At 38.9% G+C, this 24,749-nt stretch overlaps 1 protein-coding gene across 1 annotated transcript in view; it reads right to left on the bottom strand.

Annotated features, from left to right (window-relative positions):
- The window catches only part of dcc (DCC netrin 1 receptor), an 899,751-nt gene that overhangs the window by 210,887 nt on the left and 664,115 nt on the right, over window positions 1-24,749 (bottom strand). The gene's annotated exons all lie outside the window — the stretch shown is intronic.

Genomic DNA, 24,749 nt, shown 5'->3' on the forward strand with positions numbered 1-24,749 from the left:
GTTTGACTTCATCGTTTCTCTGTGCTACGATTGCCCATGTACTCATTTCTTCTGTTGATAATAATAATAATAATACATTTTATTTATATAGCGTCTTTCCCATGCTCAAGGCACTTACAGAATATAATAAAGAATGGCAGAATATACAGTATATAGCATTGTACAAACCAGATAAATAAATAAAGAAGATTAAGACAGTAAATTCTGAAAGAAACAGACAACATAATTGATGGTCTAGCAAACACATACAGGTTACATTAGCATCTTGACAGAGAAGTAAACTGAGAGAAGGGTAATAAAGTCAAGTAGAGCTAAAAGCCTTCCTGAACAGATGAGTTTTGAGTTGTTTTTTAAAAGAATTCATGGAGTCAGCTGACCTGATTAATTTTGGTAGGTCATTCCAGAGTCTGGGCGCTATATAGCTGAAGGCCCTGTCACCCATAGAGTGTAGATTAGTGAGGGGCACAACAAGATTACCAGAATCAGAGGACCTTAGTGGGCGGGCAGGCACATAGTGATGGAGAAGGTCACTGATGTAGTTTGGTGCGAGGTTATTTAAAGCTTTGTAAGTTATTAGTAGGATTTTATATTCGATTCTGTAGGACACAGGGAGCCAGTGAAGACGGAGCAGGATGGGTGTGATGTGCTCGCTGCTGCTGGTTCGAGTAAGGACTCTTGCAGCTGAGTTTTGAATAAGCTGGAGCTGTGATATAAGATTAGAAGGGGCACCTGCCAGTAGGGAATTACAATAATCGATGAGGGATGTGATAAAAGCATGGACAAGTTTCTCAGCATTAGAGAAGGAGAGGGAAGGAGCGAACACGGGATATGTTACGGAGGTGAAAGTAAGAAAGTTTCTTAATGTGATTTATGTGGGTGGAATAAGTGAGGGAGGAATCAAAAATGACACCAAGATTTTTTACATTGGAGGCAGGTCTGATGAGATCACTGCCAAGATGGACTGGGAAGGAGCTCATTTTATTAAGTTGCATTTTAGTCCCAATTTGCAGGAGTTCAGTTTTATTGCAATTTAATTTTAAAGAGTTCTGCTCCATCCAGGTTTTAATTTCACTAAGGCAGGTTGTGAGCTGAGAAAGCTCTGATGAAGTTCCACTTTTAACATTGAAGTAGAGCTGGGTATCATCTGCATAAAAATGATAACCCAATCCATAACTACGGATAATATGGCCAAGGGGCAGCATATAAATACAGAAAAGCAGAGGACCAAGGACAGAGCCCTGAGGGACTCCTTGTGTGACTGGCACGGAGTCGGATCTGCTCTTGCCAAGACTAACAAACTCTTGCCTATCAGTCAGATGGGACTTGAACCACTGGAGGGCAGTGCCAGAGATACCCAGCATGTTCTCCATTCTGGACAGTAGGATGTCATGTCTGACAGTGTCAAATGCTGCACTGAGGTCTAACAGAATTAATATGCTAGTTTGTCCAGAGTCTGCTGCCATAAGCAAATCATTGGTTACCCGTAGCAGAGCAGTTTCACAGCTGTGCCGCGCCCCTGAATCCAGACTGAAAGGGTTCCATCAAATTATTAGAGGTTAGGTAATTGGTGAGTTGGGAAGCTACAACACGCTTAAGAACTTTTGACAGGAAAGGTAAGTGGGAAATAGGCCGGAAATTGTTAAGATTGTTAAGACTGTCAGCATCAAGGACTTCGGGATGAAATTCTTCAATTAGATTTGGACATAATACATCTTCTTTAATTGGAAACTTAAAGTGAGGAAAATGTTAAAATTTATAAGTGCTGAGAGAGCAGAAACTGTGTCTGAAAGCATTCACACGAATGAGAGGTGAGAATACTGTGTGTGTGGTTGAATATGGTTGAGAGGAGGGAGTGACTTGAAAAAATCTCGTGGCCAAAGTCTCATCTCATGGGACTTGAAAAAATCTTCCAAAAAGTCTCGTCTCGTTGCAGGATTTTTTTTATATAATAAAAAGATGTGGTGATGATTGATGTCATAAGAAAATCATATCAACTATGTTGCCTGGTAATAAAGTTCAAGTTCAGATGTAGCCTTCGCTGTAAGTAGGGCCAAACCTAAAAACTATGTCAAATTCATTACTATTGGCTGTGCTGTTTTTGAATCATATCACAATTTTGGTTCTGCACCCCTCATTACAACAATATAACTCAATGGAACTTCTGAAAGGCCTTAATGTCTAGATTTTAAATTGCATCAAAATTAAAATGCATGCAAGAATGTCATGAGCTTCAACTCACCAGTTTTGGAATAATGCCTTTTGACAAACACCCCCCATTAACCCCCACCCGATTACAAGCAACCTTCCTGGAGAAATTTTTTGAAAAGGCATACAGAACAGATTTTAAGTTGACATTGACATGGAATAATGTGCAGTTTTTGGGTTACCCCCATCACAACACCCCCTCCACTATCAAAATTTTGAAATGCTAAATAGCCGATATTTTAAGCAACGTACATGCAAACTTTTGTGAAAATCGGTTCAACCGTTTCTGTGTGATTGACCAACAAAAAGCAAAATGCCATCTGAAGGTTGAAATGAGGTCCTTAGTGTGCAAAATGAATAGAAATCATCAAATAAAGCTGAAAAGACAGAAAGAATTACAATTTTATTTAAACAGATGTAACTGTTTCTTTGATTCACTCAGAGGGAATGCAGTCCAAAGCAGGTGACTAACACTTTTTTGTTTCTACTTCAGTCTGAACCCGAGACTAGATTATAATTTTATTCAGTGACCCTCATTCCCTGATTAGAGGTATATTTGTCAGTTTTCAAAGGCAATGAAAAATATGCTTTTCTGTGTTAAAATAATGTTGAAAATAGAAGTTTCATAAAGTTGCAGCAGAGATTCGATAAGAATGAGACATTCAGGCCATCACTGCCCATAAGTCCTGAGTCACCAAACTGTGAAATGGATTAAAAATTTGAGAAACACAATATTTAGTATTCAAAGCAATAATTACCTGAAATATACTTTTAAAACTTTCCTGTGATGATACAAGTAATGAAAGGAATGTCTGTAAACATTCTTCGTAATCTCGCTAAGTAAAAGTTCCTGACATTCATAAAACTTTCTTCTGCAGTGTGGACATAGGTTGCTCTGTTGGAGGTCTGTGAGTGGGTGTTGTTTTACAGCTTGACAGCTATCTCCATACGCTTATACTGCTGGCTCTACAAATGAAATCAGAAAGGATTCAAATATTCAGGTCTTCAATAAAACGCACAGACCTAGTGGATATGCTTGGCCTGCTAGAATTAACTCATGTTTCCCTCATACTATACAAAATGATTGCTGTCTTCAAAAACAATGTTGCATATGTTGCCAGTTCCAGTCTACCAACTTTTTGTTCTCAGGCCTGCTCAATCCGATATAGAATCACACACCACCAGTAGAGGGCGTACCTTGCATTAGATTGCATTTCTTTTCTGTTTCCACATAAACGCCATATTCAATTCTTGTGACACACCAAAAAAGAAGCCTTTAAAGTGTTGGAGGAACTGGAGGAAAAACCCATATTAACACATGAAAGAATGTGAATACAGAGGGCACGTCAGCTCACAATGAACCTGAGTGCCAGGAAAATGTATTATCATCTGCTCTTTACTGTCTTACAAAGGTATGCAAGACAGATACTTTCTGCCTTATCTTCATATTTATGACTGAGGCCACTTCAAACAAGACAAGTGATCTGTCACTACTGAGAAGATAAGGAGTAAAACAGTTGCTGGAGCCTTTATGTTTAAGGGTGGCTTCTAAATCCATCACATTTTTAATCTCATTTCTCCTGTTACAGGATCATTAAGTGCCAGCAAAACCAATAGCAAGGCAGGAATCTACCGTGAATGGGCTGGCAGGCTATCACACTCACTCATACTTGGTCTCTCGTCAGACTGGGCTTCTACCCAAATTCTGGCATGAACCCATACTTGACTGAAAACATCATTAAATGCATGAAGGTATGGATCTGTATATACAGTGAGAACCAACCTTGGACTGGCCTCCAGTTCACTGCAGAGGTGTGACCAGAACATCATGTGTGGATGGGCATTTGGCTTGTCTGGGGGGGGTCAAAAAATATCCATCCATCCATCTATTCCCATTTTTGTAGGGGGATCAAATAATAATAACAACATAGTTTTATATAACATATAAAAGCAAAAATTGTGGCATAAATCATAACCTATTGTTCAATAAAATTAACAGAGGCAATGGAACTTGTATTATTATTTTTTGTGAACAAATATAGAACTACATCTACAAGGTAAATATCAATAAAGTCAAATGTATACAACATATGAGAGCAAGAACAGAAACGTTGGCTTATTGTAGTCATGGGAGGCTATAGGACATCAGTTTCCAGTGTTTAACCTGGATGTTATCTACAGGACCAGTCTGTGGTTACTCTTGGCAAATTCTGAAATAAATTCATTCATGTCTAGATTTTCTGTGATGTTTTTCTCATGTGCCAGAATGACTAAAATTCTCTCCCTTGAAGGCAGCATTGTTCGGCGGAGTGGAGTGAGAATGCGGTTCAAAGTAGAGAAAGAGCTTTCACATGCAGCTGAAGACACACCAATGATGAGTGCTGTGATGCAGACATCGCTCTGACATGCGGGATACTAGACGCGTGTTTGTGGAAGCCGCCACCGTCTTTTTCTACAGCTTTTTTCCAATTAGTGTAGCCGTGTTTGGTGAATATGTCCTCGTGGTCCGAATTGGAAACAATAAATTTGTGGCAGGCAAAGCAAAAGCTGCCATCACGGACAACAGAATATTCAAGCCATGGTCGAGACTGATACAAGCTTGCACTAAAACATCTGAGTGTCTTTCCGAATGCGCGCTTGGGATAATTAATTAAAACGGGCTGGGATGGGCTATCCATATTTAAGTCAGGCAGACCGGACTGTATATTTTGTTGAAGGCAGAGGTTTGGAGTACCCGACACGGGAGCAGAGCTGGAGGATTGTGTAGGCTTATCTACATCTTTTGGAGTTTCAGTTCCCGACGTGGGTGCGCTGTGCTCCGTGTTGGTAGCAGCGGTGCTGGGCTCAACCGTGGAGCCAGCAGCTTGCGGAGGGACAGAGGTTGAAGATGTCTGCTTTTTAATAAGCCACCTATGCATAGCCTTTGGTGTTACCAACCAGAAAATAAAAGAAGAATGGAACGTATACGCTGTTTTAATTAAAGAATGCGGTCAACAGGTTCAAAACGTGCTGCAAAATGTGCGGCGAAGTGAACTGTGAGCAGCACAGTGCCTGTCTAGTGGAGGAGACACTGACGGATACGCCCCAAATTCAAACGGGCCGATTGGAAAGGGAAAGCAACTCAGTTTTGAAAATCAAATGTTATTCTTCTCCACAGTTTTCATTGGACAGACAGAGCATTTCGCAGGGGGGGCACGGCTTGTCTCTAGGGGGGCAGTGCCCACCCCAGCTCTCCTGTGGTCACGCCTCTGGTTCACTGCCTAGCACATCTACTCAAAAAGCTAAAAAAGCACATTGAGTAAAAATTGGAATTTCCTCCATCAATATATGAGCTGGTGCAAACTCTACAAATACAGTGCCTAGGGATTTGAACCCATGACTCTGGACCATTGAAGTACAGTACTGGCCCCTGAAGAGAGTGCATTTAAAAGTTATATCACAGCAAAGCTATTTCTATGTTTGATTATAATGTGAGACAAGATTTCACTTTCTTTTTAATCAACAGAAAAAAAATCAAAGTTTACCTATGTTAATATTGTGATTTCTTTCTTCTGTAATGTAATGAACATGTTTCCCTGCTCTCAAGCAGTTTTATGTCTCCGTTTAGAAAAATGTATTTTTTCATTTGTTTCCATTCATCATATTGTAAAATAAAAATCTGCCCTGGAGGCCTGAGTAACCAGGTGACCAGGGAAAATAAAATAAAAACGAATGAAACAAAATCCGCAAAGTGACTGTAGAGGGCTTAGCGCTAATCTTATTTATGGATAGATTTACTTTAGAAGCTTTCAGTTTGAGCGTGGAAATTAAATAGTACAGATATAAGGTGAATTCTGACCACAGGGAAGCAATAACTTACAGTAAACTGTCTGACATGGGAAGTCAGGCCACAATAAACAAAGCACTCAAGTACAAAAGGCTACAAGTGAATGGCGTCTTCACTCACCAGAGACTCACAAACACAGCCCCTTTATCATATATTTGTCTATACTGGATGTGCCAAGTTTTTTTCCAGTTCTGACTATTTAAGAAAGTTATTAGTATAAGAGGGCTATTTCTTTATCTTAAATATAAGGAGCTGCTGCTCTTACATTCACAGCTGAAGCAAAATATTACACTCTACGTCAATTTTCTCACCCTGCATAGTTTAAAATTGAGAATATTGAGTACGTAATCCTGTACGGATCACACACTCACAACCATGCTACTATTATTATTTTTGGGATGTGGGAGGAAGTCATGCTATTCAAACAAACACCCAAAAAAGCACTAAAGGATGCCCATTAGAACCCCCAAAGAACACCAGCAAGCACACCCACAAAAGCCCAACTGACACCTAAAAAAACACAAAAAGACACCCATAACAACATTTAAAGAAACCAAACAACCCAAAGATTTCAATAAATACCCACAGGAGCACTCAATAAGCATCCACGGAAACAACCTAAGAAAACCTGCAAGAACACTGAAAAAGCTAGGACATACCCGTGGTCTGTTGTGAGCATGTTAAATTACCACAAGATGATAACGAAAACAAGGACAAATAAGCGTTAAAACTGTAAGATCAAGCCAAACCAGGCAATAAGTGATCAGAAGGACAATACGAAACTTGAAAGTCAGGGCAAATTGAAATTGTAACCAAAACTTACGATCCTACTGCTAGGCCTTTACCTGAAGAAGAGGTTTATCCATCAATAAAAAATGCATAGTAAGATTGCCATTGTATTTATTGCATCAATTCTGTAATGTCTTTGGCGTGATGGTCATAGTCACGTGTTGTTCAAAACAGACTTGTTTTAATAAAGAAAATGAAGACATTAATAAAATTAAACTTTCTAACCTTAATTCCAAACATAAATCTGAATCTGAATTTTGATGGGTTAAACCATACATCCATTATCCAACCCGCTATATCCTAACTACAGGGTCACGGGGGTCTGCTGGAGCCAATCCCAGCCAACACAGGGCGCAAGGCAGGGAACAAACCCTGGGCAGGGTGCCAGCCCACTGCAGGGCACACAAACCCACACCAAGCACACACTAGGGACAATTTAGAATCGCCAATGCACCTAACCTGCATGTCTTTGGACTGTGGGAGGAAACCCACGCAGACACAGGGAGAACATGCAAACTCCACACAGGTAGGACCTGGGAAGCGAACACGGGTCTCCTAACTGCTAGGCAGCAGTGCTACCCACTGCACCACCGTGCCGCCCCGTGGGTTAAACCCCCCCGAAAAACACAAATGTATACAAAGAATGTTTATTATTACAACAAGAGGATACCCAAAAAATACACCCAGATGATACCCACACTAACACCTAAAGAATGCCAACAGAATTATCCAAATAGTCCAAAGAACACTTGAACAACTCCAACCAGAACACCTAAAGAACCCAACAAACATCCATCAAAACCCACAGAACACCCAATTCAACACATGGAGAACATAAAAAGTCAACACAGACTATTAGCCCAGTACTCTGGGGGCTGTGTTCCCAACCTTAGAAATGTCAGCTGCATATAGAGTAATTAGAAAAACGGTGCATATTTGACTGAACTTCTTCAAAGTCCTTTAAAGCTTCCATCCAGTATCCCTGACTGAATTCTTATAAAGAGAAGGATCAAAAGACTGATTTGAACATGCAATATACGAAATGAATGCTGTCTAGTCAATTTAATAACACTTTCATCTTTTCACCTAACCCACTACTTGTCCAGGTGATGTTATTTCTGAGTGCTGAAGTGACTGCTGTCTACCTCCTAATTCTGTGTTTTAAGGTAGTAATGTCAGATGAGTACAAAAATGTTAAATATTGATTTTCTATATAGATTTCTTGTTTCATCAGCAGTAAATACACAACACTCATTTATCTAAAATAAAATCTTCATGCCCTAGGACTGCCTTTCTATAATTGTCATGAATAATGAGAGTACATGAACATCTGACTACTCTTCTTTAACCGAGGGTCTGTCAAATAGTAAACATTTGTACCGCATATCGTACATTTTTGTGCCTTACTGTTAGTTCTATTGCTTTTCTACTCTCTATGTGTATACACTTTATGCATGTTGAGTCAAAAAATGGAAATTAAGATTTTAGCTATGTCACCTATTCACTGTCTCGTCTAATAAAATCTACCTTTCACCAACACTGTACTGAACCAAAACACCATAAACACTAAAAAACAACTGGAGGTGGTTGAAAGAATTTAAAAAATTATCTAAATTTCTGCTAGATCTATTGCTTAGTAAAGAGGAAAGTCACTTCTGGCAGGTTGACACTGATACAAATATCATGCTTTAATTCAGTTTTAAATTTTGGACCCTGGCTTCTGGTACCCAGTCAAAATGTACAGAATAAAAACAGAACAGGGAACTCAAGAAGAAAGACAACATTGTATGAATAATTATTGAAGAACAGAAAAAAAAAAACAAAACTCAAACTCTAAAATGATTTCACTTAAATAATAGCACAACAGGGCTTGAGTGAGTGAGCGAGTGTATTCCAAAGTGTGTGAGTGTTCAGCAATACAAGATGTGTCCTTTACTAGCAATAAGTTAGATATCACTATAGTCACTCCAACTAAAGTGCGTCTGCTCTTTCTTAGTTGGCTATGAAGACTTCTGTTACCCAAGTAGGATGATGGTGATGTGTCAACTTTGTCAGAGCGTGCCAACGCAGGCCTTCAGTATAAAGCCTCTTCTAATTGTCAGTTTGGAAGGAAAGACTACTTCCACTGCAGCCCTCCAGGATTGCATGTGAACATGCCAGGACTTAAGGTCAGCCATCACAATGCAGACATTAATTTTAGGGCACATATTGTGACAATTTACTACTTTTTCTTGTGATGTTCAAGCTAGAAGTACAGGGAAAACCCTGAAGAACAGATGTAGAAGTCCAGAAGCCTCATTGCATGTTCTTCTCTTTTCTCAGAAGAAGACCAGAGAAGAGAAGAGAACAGTTTGAGAAGAACACACTCAGTGAGGGAACTGGAATGTCATGAAAACAGAGGTCTCCAAGGAAGGTCAGGAATAGCTACAAAAACGCAAAACCCTTCCCTGGCATGTGACATTAGGGACTCTGATAGAAGGAGAAGCCAGTTGTAAAGTGTGAATCTGTGTTCTGGTTGGCTAAGCACCTACAGTGGTCACAATACACACACACCCACACATACATACACACGTGCGCATGGGAGGCAGATAAAGAGCTTGAATGAGAGTAACTCCATGCCAGAACAGGGGGTGGCGGAGTACACTGACTCTTTATCTCACTTCTCTGCAGACCAGTTACGGGAAATTCCGCCTGGCTCAGATGACGTTACTTCTGCTCCCGGGCTCATTGATGACATCACTTCTGGTCCTGGCCCTGATGACACAACTTCCAGTTCCGGCCCCATTGATGATGTTAATTCCTCTGCTTGCCTTTAAAACCACGATCTTGACAATCTCAAATCAGTTCTGTGTTGGACTCGAACCTGTACACATCTGTACAATTAATTTATCCATTTGCAGCCAAGAATATTATATGGGTGGCTGCCCCAAACCTTTTTTTGGCTCCTTTATTTGTTTGTCGTTGACAATACATACATACATACAGTGGATTTAGAAACTATTTACTCATTTTTTTCTCCACATCTGGCAACACAAAATAATAGTGAATGACAGAGTGAAAACAGGAATGTAAAAAACTTTGCAAAATTATTTAAAATAAAAAATCGGAAATTTCACACTGACAGAAGTATTCAAACTCTTTGCTATGACACCTGAAATATGGCTCTGGTGCATCCCATTCTATTAATCATCATTGAGATGTTTCTATGCCTTTTTTGAGGTCCACCTGAGGTCAGTTCAATTGATTGGACTTGATTGGGAAAAGCACACAACTGTCTATAGAAGGTCCCACAGCTGAGAGCAAAGGCCAAGCCATGAGATGGGAGAAATTACCTGCAAAACTTAGAGACAGGATTGTTTTGAAGCACAGATATGGGGAATGCAAAAAAAAAATCTTGCAGCAAGGTTCCCAAGAGAGCACAGTGACCTCCATAATTCTTAAGTGGAAGATGTTTGGAACAACCACGACTCTTCCTAGAGCCAAGCACAAGGCCAAACTCAGCAATCATAGGAGAAGGGTCACAGTAATAGAGGTGACCAAGAACCTGATGGTCATTCTGAGAAACCATGGGAGAAACTGATCAGTTCTTTATGACAGAGTAGTCAAATAGAAGCCACATGGAAATCCTCTTGGAGTTTTCAAAATGGCATCTAAAGGACTCTCTGACTGTGAGAAACAAAATTCTCTGGTCTGATGAAACCATGTTATATTCAGAAGGAAACCAGGCACTGCTCATAGCTTATGCAGTATTCCAATATAAAGCACATCATCATTCTTTGGGGTTGCTTTTCAGTTGCAGAAACTAGGCGACTGGACAGAGTTAAGGGAAAGCCAAACAGAGCAAACAACAGAGTTATCCCTAATGAAAATCTGCACTCTGGACCTCAGATGGGGTAAACAGAGCAATGACCCTAAGCACAAAGAAAAGACAACACGTTAGATGTGGCTTATGGACAACTTTGGGAATGCCCTTGAGTTGACAGTCACAGCCTAGATCTCAACGCAGTCTGACATCTCTGGAGAGACCTGAAAACAGCTGTCCACTGAATATCCACATTCAACATAACAGAATTTTACAGGATCTGCAGAGAAAAATGGCTGAAACCTCCCGAAATCCAGCTGTGCCATACTCAAGAAGACTCCAGGCTGTAATCATTGTAAACGGTGTTTAAACTAAGTACAGAGTGAAGAATCTGAGTAATGTGATATTTAAGTTGCTTATTTTTAATAAATTTGCTAACATTTCTAAAATGCCTTGTTTGCTTTCTCATTCTGAGGTATTGAGTATTGTTTGATTTGGGGAAAGAATTACTTTGAAATATTTTAGCATATGGATACAACATAGCAAAATGTGACAAAAGATGAAGACGTCTGACAAATGTCTGAATCCACCGTACATACAATCTCAAATCTGCTTAAGTCAATTGAACGTCATGGAGGGGACAGAGTTTTTGCCGGCAATAACCGGAATGCAAGGGTAAGAAAACATGAGTAAGTGCAAACTCCACACAGGCAGACACCAGGCATCGAATTCAGACTCAGAACTCTGGACTAATGAGAGAACAGGGCTAACCATCGCACCGCATTTTCATAAATTGTTTTGAAAGACAGCATGGAGCTTCATGGCAGACCCGACTGTAGCAGTGAGTGTCTTATTTTTCACAGATCGTAAACTTAATATGATGGCACTTGTATAAAGTATAGACTCAGAATGCTTTGCTTAGTCGATTCACTATGTCTGTTGTGACAGGATATCAGAATGCCTTCAGTGTTTTAACAAGCGATTAACATTACTGATTTTCTCTTTTTCTGATCCTTCACAGGTCAAGCGCATTTACCTTTCACACCATCCACACCAAGCGTGCCCCTACAAATCTGTCACACACTATCAAACCTTTTTCACATTTTCTTTAGGCTTTGACAGAAAAAAGGGGGTCAGGCTTTCATTGCTCTAGAGATCCTGCCAGGCAGCACGATAAACACACTGCTGGGTTCAACTGGCCATATTAAAGCTGTCAGCTGCTTCCCAGATCTATACTAAATCTGGCCTGCACTCATAGGGGAATAAAACACATTTACTGAGGCGCATAAACTCAAGTCTTTGTTAAGATAATTTATCAAACTGTTACATCAGAACTGAATTACTGCAATGCCGATGCTGTATTTGCTTTAATGAATGTGCACAAAACCATTAAAGATATATATTTTTAAGTGATTCCTTATGAAGTCTCTTCTTTCTTTATTCAAGTTAGCCTCCAGGAGGAGCCAGCCTATTTTAAATACTTTACTTTGATAGCTTATTTTGGTGGATTGACAAGTAGTTCTGAAGATTTTGAACTACTGCTACTGTGGTCATTACCTCCTGAGAAACCACTGTCTTACCCCAAAATTACATTTCATGTCAGTCTATCAACTAATCTAAGCATTGAACTGGGGAAAGCGCTTCCTGTTTCCATTATTGGCAAATAAGAGCAATGAGAAGTAAATATTCTAGTCACTCGGTCAGACTGAATAAATCTTACCTCCCTTGAACCATAGAGGTGGGTATAAATACAGTAAACCCATAACAAACTGATGATGTCTAACTTAAATTCTGAATAAAATATTATCACTAAGTGCTTACTGTATTCTTTACATGGGTTGTTTGTAGTGTTTTCTAGATTGAAGTAGCGACACACTCAGAATAACGTTTTGAATGCTGTTTATTGTTGACCTTGTATAACCAACTCACCATACAGCGTGCCTCTAAACCACACGCCTCCCTCCAGCCGTCATACGTCTCAAAAGACTCAGACCATAGCAATCAACACCCAAACATGAAGCAATGGACAAAAGTATCATTAAACAATCATATACAACATTGTTCAAATTGAAGTTTTTGGTGTGTGTTTATTACTAGACTAGCCATGTGCGCCCAACTACATTGCGCGTGTTAAAGTTGTCTGTGAAGGGCTCCCTGTTTAAACGCGGCTGCCAGTTGTGAACTGGGCCCTTCGTCGCACAGCATTATGATTTTTTATAAGGGAAACAAAATTACAAAACAAAACCCTTGGACATTGATTTGATAGGAACGGCCTACTCGGAATCACTGTCCGAATAGTAATTATGTGGTGGTGGAGGAGCATTTCTGCTTCTCTCCGTTCACAGTCCGTCTCGTTTTCATGACGCTGTCGTTTCCTCTCACGATCTCTTCTCAACCTTTCTCCAATCTCGCAGGTTGCTTTGTGGCAATCCAAAGAGTAAGGAAGAACCAATGCTTCTTTCTTGAACTCCAAACGCCGACTGATGGAAAATCACAGAAGTGTGTCCGACTTATATACTCTGACTGCAGACTCCAAGAAGTGGGTGAACATTCGATTTGGACGAAGTGCTGCCAACGACGGTCGATAGAAACACAAAAAACCACAGTCTCGACAACGAAGCAGGTGTCAACGCCAGATCTAAACACAAAGCACGGTGTCGACGCCAGATCTAAACACAAAGAGTGGTGTCGACAGTGTTTGTAAATAAAAGTAACAACCAAGGTGTTGTGTATTCAGCCAGTACAAACAGCACGTAGTCTTCTTTAGTTCAATCCTCTTTAATCACCACACTCCAACCTCATCCAACGATGCTCCCCCTCACTTCCTCTCCTCCTCCATCACTACTGCCCTCTACTGAACACAGCAGGAACACCACACAAGGCAGTGAATTCGCAGACAAACAAAGATCAAGATCCAAATGAAGATTATATATAAAGATACTTAGTCACTGTTTTCATTTTTACATGTTACATTATGTGTATGCTGCATAGCTTTATGCCCTGTGCTGCTATGGGAATGTACACACTTGATTCAGTTTGTGAAATGTAAAGTATCATCTGAGAGCCTTGCACAGATATAAGAATGTAAAAACCCTAAAAGGTTTCTTGTAATGCTGATTTTGTTTTCCTTTTTCTTTGTTTTCTGTTTTGCCAAGTGCCATCCTAGCAGTGACTACTTCATCTTTAAGTATTAGAAATTCTTCCACTATCTATCTATCTATCTATCTATCTATCTATCTATCTATCTATCTATCTATCTATCTATCTATCTATCTATCTATCTATCTATCTATCTATCTATCTATCTATCTATCTATCTATCTATCTATCTATCTATCTATCTATCTATCTATCTATCTATCTATCTATCAAATAATATTGTAACAGTGCCAACTCTAGCAATAGCGGCAGGAAGCAGAAAATGTGAAGAGCAGAAGCACCAAGGCTGGAAGACAGAGTGCATGGTCTGAGCAGGTAAATGGTTATTCCTAGGAGCAGCTTCAGTTCCAGCTGCAGGGGAGCTATCAAAAAAGGCAAACCCACCACAAGCACTGTATCGCCATCCAAGTGTAGTGTATTGAGCAGTCCTGTATAGGGCAATACATTTATTAAAATAGTGAACAATGAGCCAAAGTCCATTGGGTGGTAGGCAATGACTTGAATGGTGTGGTGTTTCAATATATTGGCAGGGATACAGCTACCAATCAGTCATACAAAAATTTAACCAGGAAATCGCACAATCAGTGGACTGTGTCAAGAAATCAATTTCTAAGAATATGTGTGGAATTCACTTACTTCATTTATTTTTTTTTCTCTTTGGGAATAATATTGATACAGAATGAACAATGTTCTCGGTGCAGGTACAATTATAAGATTGTGAATATATGTGCAAGCAAATACATTGTGTAATGCTCTACACTACTCAGGCTGGACTCACTGGCGGAAGTGGTCAAACAGAGATTACTCACTTTACACTTAGTAAATACATACAGTTTGATAATATACGTATAGGTAATATTTGTTATGTGTGTATTTGCACGTTGTTAATGTACTTTTCATTACTTACCTCCTTCCCCTTGGAAATATCTTTTATAAATATAACATTAGCTTCCACTGTTATGTTGATGACACCCAGCTCTATCTCACTAGCAAACCTATTGTTTCCTTTCCACCTTCCTCGCTTATTGATTGCATAGCAGAAATAAAATCCTTGTTTTCTTCAAATTTTCTTAAATTAAATAGTGACAAAACTGAGGTTCTCCTCATTGGTACAAAATCAACATTATCCAAAACTGATCATTTTTCCTGTGTTATTGATTATTCCTCTGTCTCCCCTTCCCCACAGGTTAAGAGTCTGGGTGTCATCCTTGATAGTACTTTATCCTTTCAGTCCCACATCAATAACATCTCCCGGTCTGCATATTTCCACTTGCGTAACATTAATCGTATTCGCCCCTCCCTCACTCCCCACATCACTGCTATCCTTGTTCATAGCCTTATCACTTCTCGTCTGGATTAGTGCAATTACCCTTTCTTTGGTCTTTCTCGCAAATCTCTTTATAAGCTTCAACTGGTCCAGAATTCAGCTGCCCGCATCATTACTAGAAACACCCTATTCACCATATCACTCCCGTTTTGCAGCAGCTTCACTGGCTTCCACTTAAATTCTGCATTCAATTCAAAATTCTTCTACTGTATTAACTTTTAAGGCTATCCACAGCCTTGCCCCTCCATATCTGTCTGACCTCCTCCATGTTGCCATTCCCTCACGTATTCTTAGATCCTCTTCCTCCATCCACTTGACTGTCCCCTTCATCCATCTTACCACTATGGGGAGCAGAACATTCAGTTGCTCTGCTCCCCAGCTCTGGAACTCACTATCATCTGAGCTTAGAAATATTGAATCATTTTCACTTTTCAAATCTAAACTTAAAACTTATTTGTTTAAGACTGTTTTTTCTCTTTGATTACAATTGCTCTGTCTGATTTTAATTTTTGTATTTTAGTTTTGTTTATAATGTGTGTTTAATCTATTGATCGGTGTCCTTGAGTGTTTAGAAAGGCGCCTACAAATAAATAAAATGTATTATTTAAAAAATGTATTATTAAGATTATGATAATTTTTGTTACTTGTATATTTATGCCTTTAAATGCCTGCTGCTGTAACCCTGAAATTTTCTTTGGGATTAATAAAGTTTCTTTCTTTCTTTCTTTCTTTCTTTCTTTCTTTCTTTCTTTCTTTCTTTCTTTCTTTCTTTCTTTCTTTCTTTCTTTCTTTCTTTCTTTCTTTCTTTCTTTCTTTCTTTCTTTCTTTCTACAGCATCTATTATATAGTGCCTTTCCTATCTATCTATCTATCTATCTATCTATCTATCTATCTATCTATCTATCTATCTATCTATCTATCTATCTATCTATCTATCTATCTATCTATCTATCTATCTATCTATCAGTGCATATCCTTGTATCTGCAACTACCCAACAGTTTTACATTAGTCTATATTATATTTACATTTACATTACTAATTATTCTGCATTAGCAGCTAGTCCATATTGATATGTCAAAAGATATGAATTAAAATAAACTTTGAGAAGCAGGTTAACCTTTATTTTCCTGTGTTAGGAAAGGGAAACAAATCCTAGTTCAAAGTAAACCCTCTTGTGCTACTTGGCTTTACACCTTTTTTGGCACCTCTTTGTTTTTGTGAATAATGTGCATTGCTATGTAACTTCTTTACTTTTAAAGCATGTCATTAGTCAGAGGATGTCTTAGAAAACTTGATGTCACATTTATTCCATTTGTCTCACTTCCCACATGTTTTCTTTGTATATTACTTATACAATACAAATATAATTTGACAATAACATCCTCCCCAACCTCTCTGTTCTTCCAGGATCAAGTGCATCACTTGTTAAATGAAGTGCCTGCTGGGTGTAGTGATTAGCTAAAGCCTGGTTTATATTATCATAGCAGAATGTGTTTAATCAATTGTTACAGCACCTGATGAGATATTCGCCAGGGGCTGTCTGCTCTTAAGTACCTACCTGTGATGTTTAGCCATGAAGACTATGGTTATAACTCTTTTGTGTTCAACTGTAGTTTGTCGCATGTGTCTAAGCTGACCTGGCACTCACAGTCTATGCATTTAATACTACAGTTGTTTGCACCTGCTCATTTGGATACACTGAATGTTATTAACAGTGACAAACTGTAAAGCTGGAAAAAAAGAGGTTGCCAGAAGAATAACTTGCAATAAGATGTTATAAGAAAGTGGTATTGCCTCACAGGGTAATGACAAACTCTATAAGTGTCAGGCCTAAAGCACATAAAGAAACAAATCCTATCTGCTTTCACACTGTACCTTACTACACAGGATCTGTTTCAGACTATCACATAGGATTGGTTCTTTACTTGATTACCACTAAACACAGTATCTGAAACCCAACTCTCTAAACACTTGCTCTTCATTTCTCCTCCTATCTCTTTATCTCTCTCCCTATGCCCCTGCCAGTAAAGCCTAAAAATCACTTTCACAATTGAAAATGTTTCCAGAATGTCTTGGGCCTCTCAAAGGAAACTTCAGGTAGTGTGAGGATGGATAGGATTAGGAATGAGTACATTAGAGGGTCAACTCAAGTTGGACAGTTGGGACACAAAGTCAGAGAGGCGAGATTGCGTTGGTTTGGACATGTGCAGAGGAGAGATGCTGAGTATATTGGGATGTTAAGGATAGAGCTGCCAGGCAAGAGAAAAAGATGAAGGCCTAAGAGAAGGTTTATGGATGTGGTGATAGAGGACATGCAGGTGAATGGTGTTAAAGAACAAGATGTAGAGGACAGGAAGATATGGAACAAGATGATCCGCTGTGGCGACCCCTAACGAGAGCAGCCAAAAGAAGAAAAAGAAGAAGTTCTTGTGGTGTTAATCTCCAAACATCCTGAAATGCATTTAAGGTATCTTAAAATAAATTACAGATACATTGTATCTCAATATACCTCTATTTCAATGCAGTTTAAGATATCTCAAATAGATTTCAAGATATCTTGATATGACACTGTTCATTTTGTAAAACCTCAAATGCAAATCAGGATATCTTGAAACAATTTTTATATGCATCCTGAGATACTTAAAGTACACTTTAAGATATCTTAAAATAACTAGGCAATTTGAGAAATATTAAAATGCCCTTTCTTAGCAGATACCTTGTGCCCTAGGTGTACCATCCTGTTGAATTTCACCTTTTTAACTAAATGGGAAATAGCCATTTTGTTGATGAGTGAGTAAGCGAGTAAGTGAGTAAATAAGTCAGCCAATTTTTCATTATATATATTGAAATTAATTGAACTGAATTCCTTTATAGTCATTGTACAGAGTACAATGAGATTCAATGTGCAACTCCTCCACAAAACAATAATCTTGCCATAAAATGACAAAATTACCACAATAAAACAATAAAAATAGAAAATATGAAAACATACAGTAAGTGCAATGGACATATAGTGCAAAGTACTCTACCAGGAGCACTTAATGGAGTGACTAAGTGTGTTTATAGTTCTTGGGAAGAAACTGGCTCGCTCTGAGCCTCGAGGTTGGTGTAGGAAATGCTCTTTATCTGTTTGCCGGATGGGAGAAGTTCAAACAGACTGTGCCATGGGTGAGTGGAATCCATGCAGATGCTGCTGACTTTCCTGAGGCGGCGTGTGCTATAGATGTCCTCCGTGGCTGGAAGCTGCACCCTCTGCGCTCTTGACACAACCTGCTGTAGAGCAGCTGTGCAGCTGACATACCAAACAAATACAATATGTTAAAATACTTTCTATGGTGCAGCAGTAGTAGGTCAGCAGCATCTATCGAGGGAGACCAGCTTGTTTTCAACATTCTTAAGAAAAACAGCCATTGCTGTGCCTTCTTCACCAGTACTGTGGTGTTAGCTGTCCATGAAGGGTCCCTGGTGATATACTGAATCTCCCTAGGAACCTAAAACTTGATAAACAAACCTGTTTATCCAGTTTAAACCTAAAGCTGTTCCCATTAATGAAAATTACAGCATGATCCTCATCATGTGATCTTCTGAAATCAATGATGAGCTCCTTAGTCTTCCCTGTGTTGAGGGATAGGTTGTTCACTGAGCACCATCTCACCAGATTTTTCACATTCACCCTGTAGGCTGATTCATCATTATTGGAAATTAGTCCAATGACTGTTGTGTCATCTACAAATTTTATGATGGTATTGGTGGTATATGCAGGCACACAATCGTGAGTGAAGAGGAAGTAGATGTTGGAGCTCAGTAAACAGCCTTGCTGTGTGCCCATGTGAAGGATTATGGTGAAGGAGAAATAGGGGCCCAGTGTTACCACCTGATGGCCCTCCAACAGGAAGATGAGAATCCAATTGACTATATGCACACATATGTACTTCTGGTGAAATTTCAGCCAGCTCAGTTACTTCCGATGTCTATATTGTAGTTTTGATTTTTCTTTGGTGGCAAAAATGTCAAAGAAAAAGAACTTTAAGTTTCAGCATACAGGTAGTTCTACAGCTGAACATTGTTGTTTATGTTCAGCCTTCATTAAGTACAACAAGGTACTTAGTTTTCATACATTTCCCTCCGATATGGAAACCTGATCTAAATGGATCGTTGCTATCCAGAGAGAGAGCTGTACAATTAGTCTCCATGCCCGAGTTTGTAGCCGGCATTTTAAAAAAGAGGATTTTCGCGAGCCAGGGTCTGAGTCAGGGCAAGAATCTTGAAGAAGGGAATGTTTCCTGCATTGATTAAGTGGAACAATTTCTCCATTCCACTTTCAAAACCGGGGGTTTGGGAGAAGAGAAAGCAAAGAACAGAGGATGACACGCAAGGCGAGGAGGAAGATGGTAAAATCCTCAAGGACCACGACTATGCTTCGGCTCTGCATTTAGCAGTTGTCGACCAAGCACTTGAAGAAAACATGTCTCTCAGAGAGGAGATCCTCCAGCTAAGGAAACAATTTGAGACCATTACAATGAGGCAGCAGTTTGGCATTCACTGTTTTACTGGCTCAGACAGAGACATTGGCTTTTTTACAGGGTACGATGTCCATCAGACTCGTGTTATTATGTATTCAGCTTACATACATTTTCATCTGTCCCTGAATAAAGTCTAATGACTAATTATTGAAATTCTGTTTTTTAAAAGAAGTCTAAAGTAATCACATATTTGTCTCATGGAAGTTTACTGTAGGCACACATTTTTAATACATTCGGATCTTAAATTCATAATTGTGGGTGCAGCTTGAAATACATAATTTGAAGCCCTTCTCGTTTTAAGCTCCTGATGTTTGCCACAATGTTTGAATAGTACAACTTACATCCTTTACCATAAGTCTGGGCACATCTTGAAGCAATACAGTGAAAAGCGCCACAGCTATTCTGTTTTAATTTCACCGCCGAAAGTGAAGAAGTTGGCTAACCGCGAAATACGGAAGAAAGTGTGCATATAGCGTGTTACATAGTGGTAAGCTGAGGCACAGCTGGTGCAGTTTAAGGATCTGCAAGGAGGGGACAACAGTATTCAAAGTAGAGCTATAGTCTACAAATAGCGTCTTTACATATGTGCCCTGTTCCTCTAGATGAGTCAGGGCTGTGTGCAGAGCTAATAAGACACCCTTTGTAGATCTACCATATATACTCGCGTATAAGTCGGGTCTTGACACCTGAAAAATCGATCATAAAATCAGACCCCGACTTATATGCCCATTCAAAAATGTGACATTTAATTTTTTTTTACATCTTCTTGCTTCCTTCAATCTTGCACCAGTTTCTCCGACACATTGTATTTTGTTGCAGCAGTGCACTTACCAATTTCTTTCACCACTTCAACAACTTTTAATTTAAAACCAGCTTCATATTTTCTTCTGATCGAACGCTCCATTGTAAATAAGGGATGCTTTTACGATAAAGGTGTATGAGGGTGCGAGATACAAAAAACACAAAACAGTGCAAACGTCTCTTCGGAATAGTTTGGGTATTACTGTGTGGCCACGTAGGCACAATACATAGAAAAAAAGGCAGTGTGCTCTGTGGTTACTCTTTCAGGTGGGTGTTAGCATAGCATAATCTCTTGGACCAATAGTGTGAGTTTCCCGTATTCAGCTTATACGACATTATAAAATACAAGAAATTATACGGTAAAATCAAGACCAAACTGATCTGTGGGAGAACTTAAATGTGAGTATATAAGGTATTAGCTCTGTAAGCAAATGGATACGAGTCCAGGGAGGTGGGGATGTTGACTTAAATGAAAGACAGAACATGTCTTTCAAAGCATTTCATTATTACTGGTGTCAGTGCGATGTTGGTTTTCCTCGGCACTAATACAAAAATGGCTGACTTAAGGCATGCTGGGACCATTTCCAATGTCAAGGATAGATTAAAGATATTTGTAAATACCTCAGCACAATTTCTAAGCACCCGTCCTGAAACTTTGTTTGGTCCAGGAGCTTTACATGGATTGACTGCATCGTGCACCATACATCATACATGCTCAGTCTGAAGGTGGGAGACATTGCATCCTCTGTGGCTATAATCTTTCTAGGTGGAGAAGGGTTGCTAAATTCAAAGTAAATGTGTTGAGATCATTGGCCAATGTGACATCACTGTGGGAAGAGACAGGGTTGCCTTTGTGGTCAGTAATAGCTCTAATGCTTCTCCACATGCCCCTGTTATCCATGCTGTAAAAATGATAACAACAGGACATTCCTTAGGTAGATAAAATGGCCTGCATTTGAACATTAAGTATTTCAAACATGGGGAAGCAGTAACTCTCTATAGCAGTATGGTTTGTGCACCACTCATTACTTACATAGATGCAGAGCCCTCCACCCTTGCTCTTACCAGAGTCCCCTGTCCTGTCGACTCAATACACTGACCGGCTAAGTAGCGCCACAACTCTTTCGGAAATCAGGTCGTGGAACTATGTCTCCATAAAAATAAGCACGCAATAATCCCTCATAGATCTCTGTGCATTGAGCCATAGCTTTAATTTGTCCAGTTTGTTGGTAAGTGACCGGACATTTGAGCCTTACATAGCCAGGCCTGTGCACCCACATGCTATCCCTGCTTCTGCTTCCTTTCCCAACGCTGCCTCTATCTCCACCTCAGCAGGATGGTAATCCAGGGAGCTGCCAGTATTTGAGCTGTCTCCATTGGGATGCTACTGAAGTTAAAAGAAATGTGAAAAATATGCTCACAGCTTTGTCCAGTATTAAGCAACTCAATGCGACTGTATGAACGATTCACACTAGAGGTCCACAGGAGAATTAAAAGGACAGTTAAATAACAAAATAAATATTGAGGAGAGTGCAAAGCTGCTGTGTTCGGATGCGCTGCCATGACTGCAACATTTAATAAGAAATTGCCTAAAAGGTCAGTGAAATACACATACACATTATGTACATATCTATACATCTATCTTTGTCTCTGTCTCTCTCTGTATATCTACTATCTTAATACATAATTTGCCTGCCTCCTCACTCACTCACTCACGTCCGTCCAAAGCCAAATGCGCAGTCACCTTCTGCGCATGTCCGAAGTTGAATACGCAGTCGCCTTCTGCGCAGCTGTTCGAAAAAACTTACGAGACCGACATCCAACCCCAACATTGCGGCAGGCGGCGGATTTATGGCCGCAAAAATTCAAAGAGAAAGGCGACTTCGATTAACGCTCTAGAGGCCTGAAAGGCGATTTCGACTACAGCTCGAGGCCTAATTACGCATTCTGATTCAATTACGCATTCATTCAATACACCTATATCAGGTTTGTGATGCTTATACTTATTACTATTCCATATTGTACTGGAACATTCATCATTCAATATTATACTATAGGCCTGGAAAATTCATCAACTAATAGTACAAGCCTGTACAGTAATGAGTAAAGCGGACTACAATCATTACAAAACAACTTCTTTGTTACTTATCATTTGTTCTTCATACACTGCTGACACAAACTCGTGCCCGTTTCATCTTACGTTGTCGAAACAGACTCTTTGTCTAGTATAAATATATATATATAAAATCCTAAGCCTAAAAGTGCAACGATTTTATGTGACTTTTTTGTCACACTTTAATTCGGGTTTATTTTAAAACCTACATATAAATGTTTGGTATCATTCTTTTCAGAATTTATCGAACTTTAATGTGATGATGTTAGATTTTGAGATTCTTATTCCGTTTTTAAATTATAAACTAAAAAATATCAAGAAATATCAAGACGAGACTTTGTGCCAAGAGATTTAACCATGCCCGGGGACGGAAATAAAAGACAAAGAGTAGGACAGCTGCTGTACAGGCTTTTAAATGTTCGAAGTGCCATGCGAGATGCAGATCACGCGGCACAGCAGCAGCAATCCAGCAGCTGATCGCGCAAAGAGGAAGTAAAAAAACTGTATTTGTTTCCCATTGTATCACCATTTAAGAGGAGGTTTCGGAGGAGCGACCGCGTATCCTTGGATTGCGTTCAGCCCCCCTCTTCACAACGCGAGCAGCAGAGATGTGAAATGACTGGTGTGTAGCGCACGCTGGTGGGTTGGCAAGCGAAGCGAGCAGAGGGCGAACCCCCTAGTATATATATATATATATATATATATATATATATATATATATATATATATATATATATATATATATATATATACACACACTGTAAGTCAATGTATGTGTGTATGTATGTATCTGTGTTCCAACATCACTTCCGAACAGCTGGAGTGATTTTCATGAAACTTGGTACACATGTTTCTCATTGGTAGACTAAAATTACTGTAGGGTTAAATCAGCCCAAACCCACCCCCTTCTGGGTAGGGTGGGGGGTGATCTTGCGGTCTTGTACTGTATGCATGTTATCATACAGTTGACACTCGGAATGACCACCACAGGACGTCCCTGTTGCTTTTGAAATTAAATAGAGTTGGCCAGTTCCAAGCGTCAACTGGATGATAACATACATACAAGAGAAGCAAATTAGTGAGTCTTCATTGTTTGTGAATTTATTTTTACTTTTAAAGTTGTGTTTTTTTTAATTATATTTTTCTCAAACAATTAAAAAAAAACACTTTATTTTCCTTGTGGGCAATGCTGGGTTTTTCAGCTATATATATATATATATATATATATATATATATATATATATATATATATATATATATATATATATATAATGTGTGTGTTTTTCACTGACCTTTTAGAGAATTTCTTATTAAATGTTGCAGTTCTGTATACATTGCTATTTTGTAGGCCTTCCCACTTGAAATTCCAAGCATTTTTAACATTTTAAAATTTGCAAAAAGAAAATATAAAGAATAAAATAGAAGTTAAACTAAAATAAAGACTTTTTGGTTTGGTACAAATTTATACAACAGAATTTGCTGACAAGAGGACCGTATTATGCCAGTTTATTTATTCTCGTGTCTAATGAACTGTACTATAAATTAAAAGGAGCCCAGTATCCCAACTGCTCATTTCCTGTATGGTCTGGAACAATTCACCTAACTTACGTGGAACAAACAAGTAAATACATTTCTACTGTACATGCATACATATAACTATAAATTAAACAATATATATTTTTTGGAAACATTTGATTATTTTCCATTTTCTATCCTCTTCGCCCCTCAAAACTGAAAAGTAAATGCTAAGTAAGTTCTTTGCAACAGAATTAAAAATGCCCTACCAGTGAACACTTCAAATTCAACATATTTTGTGTATGACATACTGTATAAAAGATTTTTTTCTAACATAGTTTTATGATAGAACTTTAGAGTGCTTTTCATTTTTATAAACAAAAGGAGAATCACAGAAATGCAATCATGTATCTGTAATTTTGTCTTTGTCAGAGTGATCTAAGCTTACTTAAAGAAGCATACCTAAATGTTATAAATGACAAGAAGAATGTGAACAACACACATGCCATTTTATCAATTTAAGAACAATTTACCATGTAATTCCTTAACTTCTATGATCTGTTGAGCCTTCTAAATGGTTACTACAGTCTGACCTTGAATATTCTCATTGATTTCACTAGGCTTTTGTAGCAGGTCCTTGCTATTTTTTCCACTGCCTTGTCATATCCCTGTGCTTTCCCACAGAATG

The sequence above is a fragment of the Erpetoichthys calabaricus genome, chromosome 5 (genome assembly GCF_900747795.2).
Source record: "Erpetoichthys calabaricus chromosome 5, fErpCal1.3, whole genome shotgun sequence".
In the NCBI taxonomy this organism is placed as follows: Eukaryota; Metazoa; Chordata; class Cladistia; order Polypteriformes; family Polypteridae; genus Erpetoichthys; species Erpetoichthys calabaricus.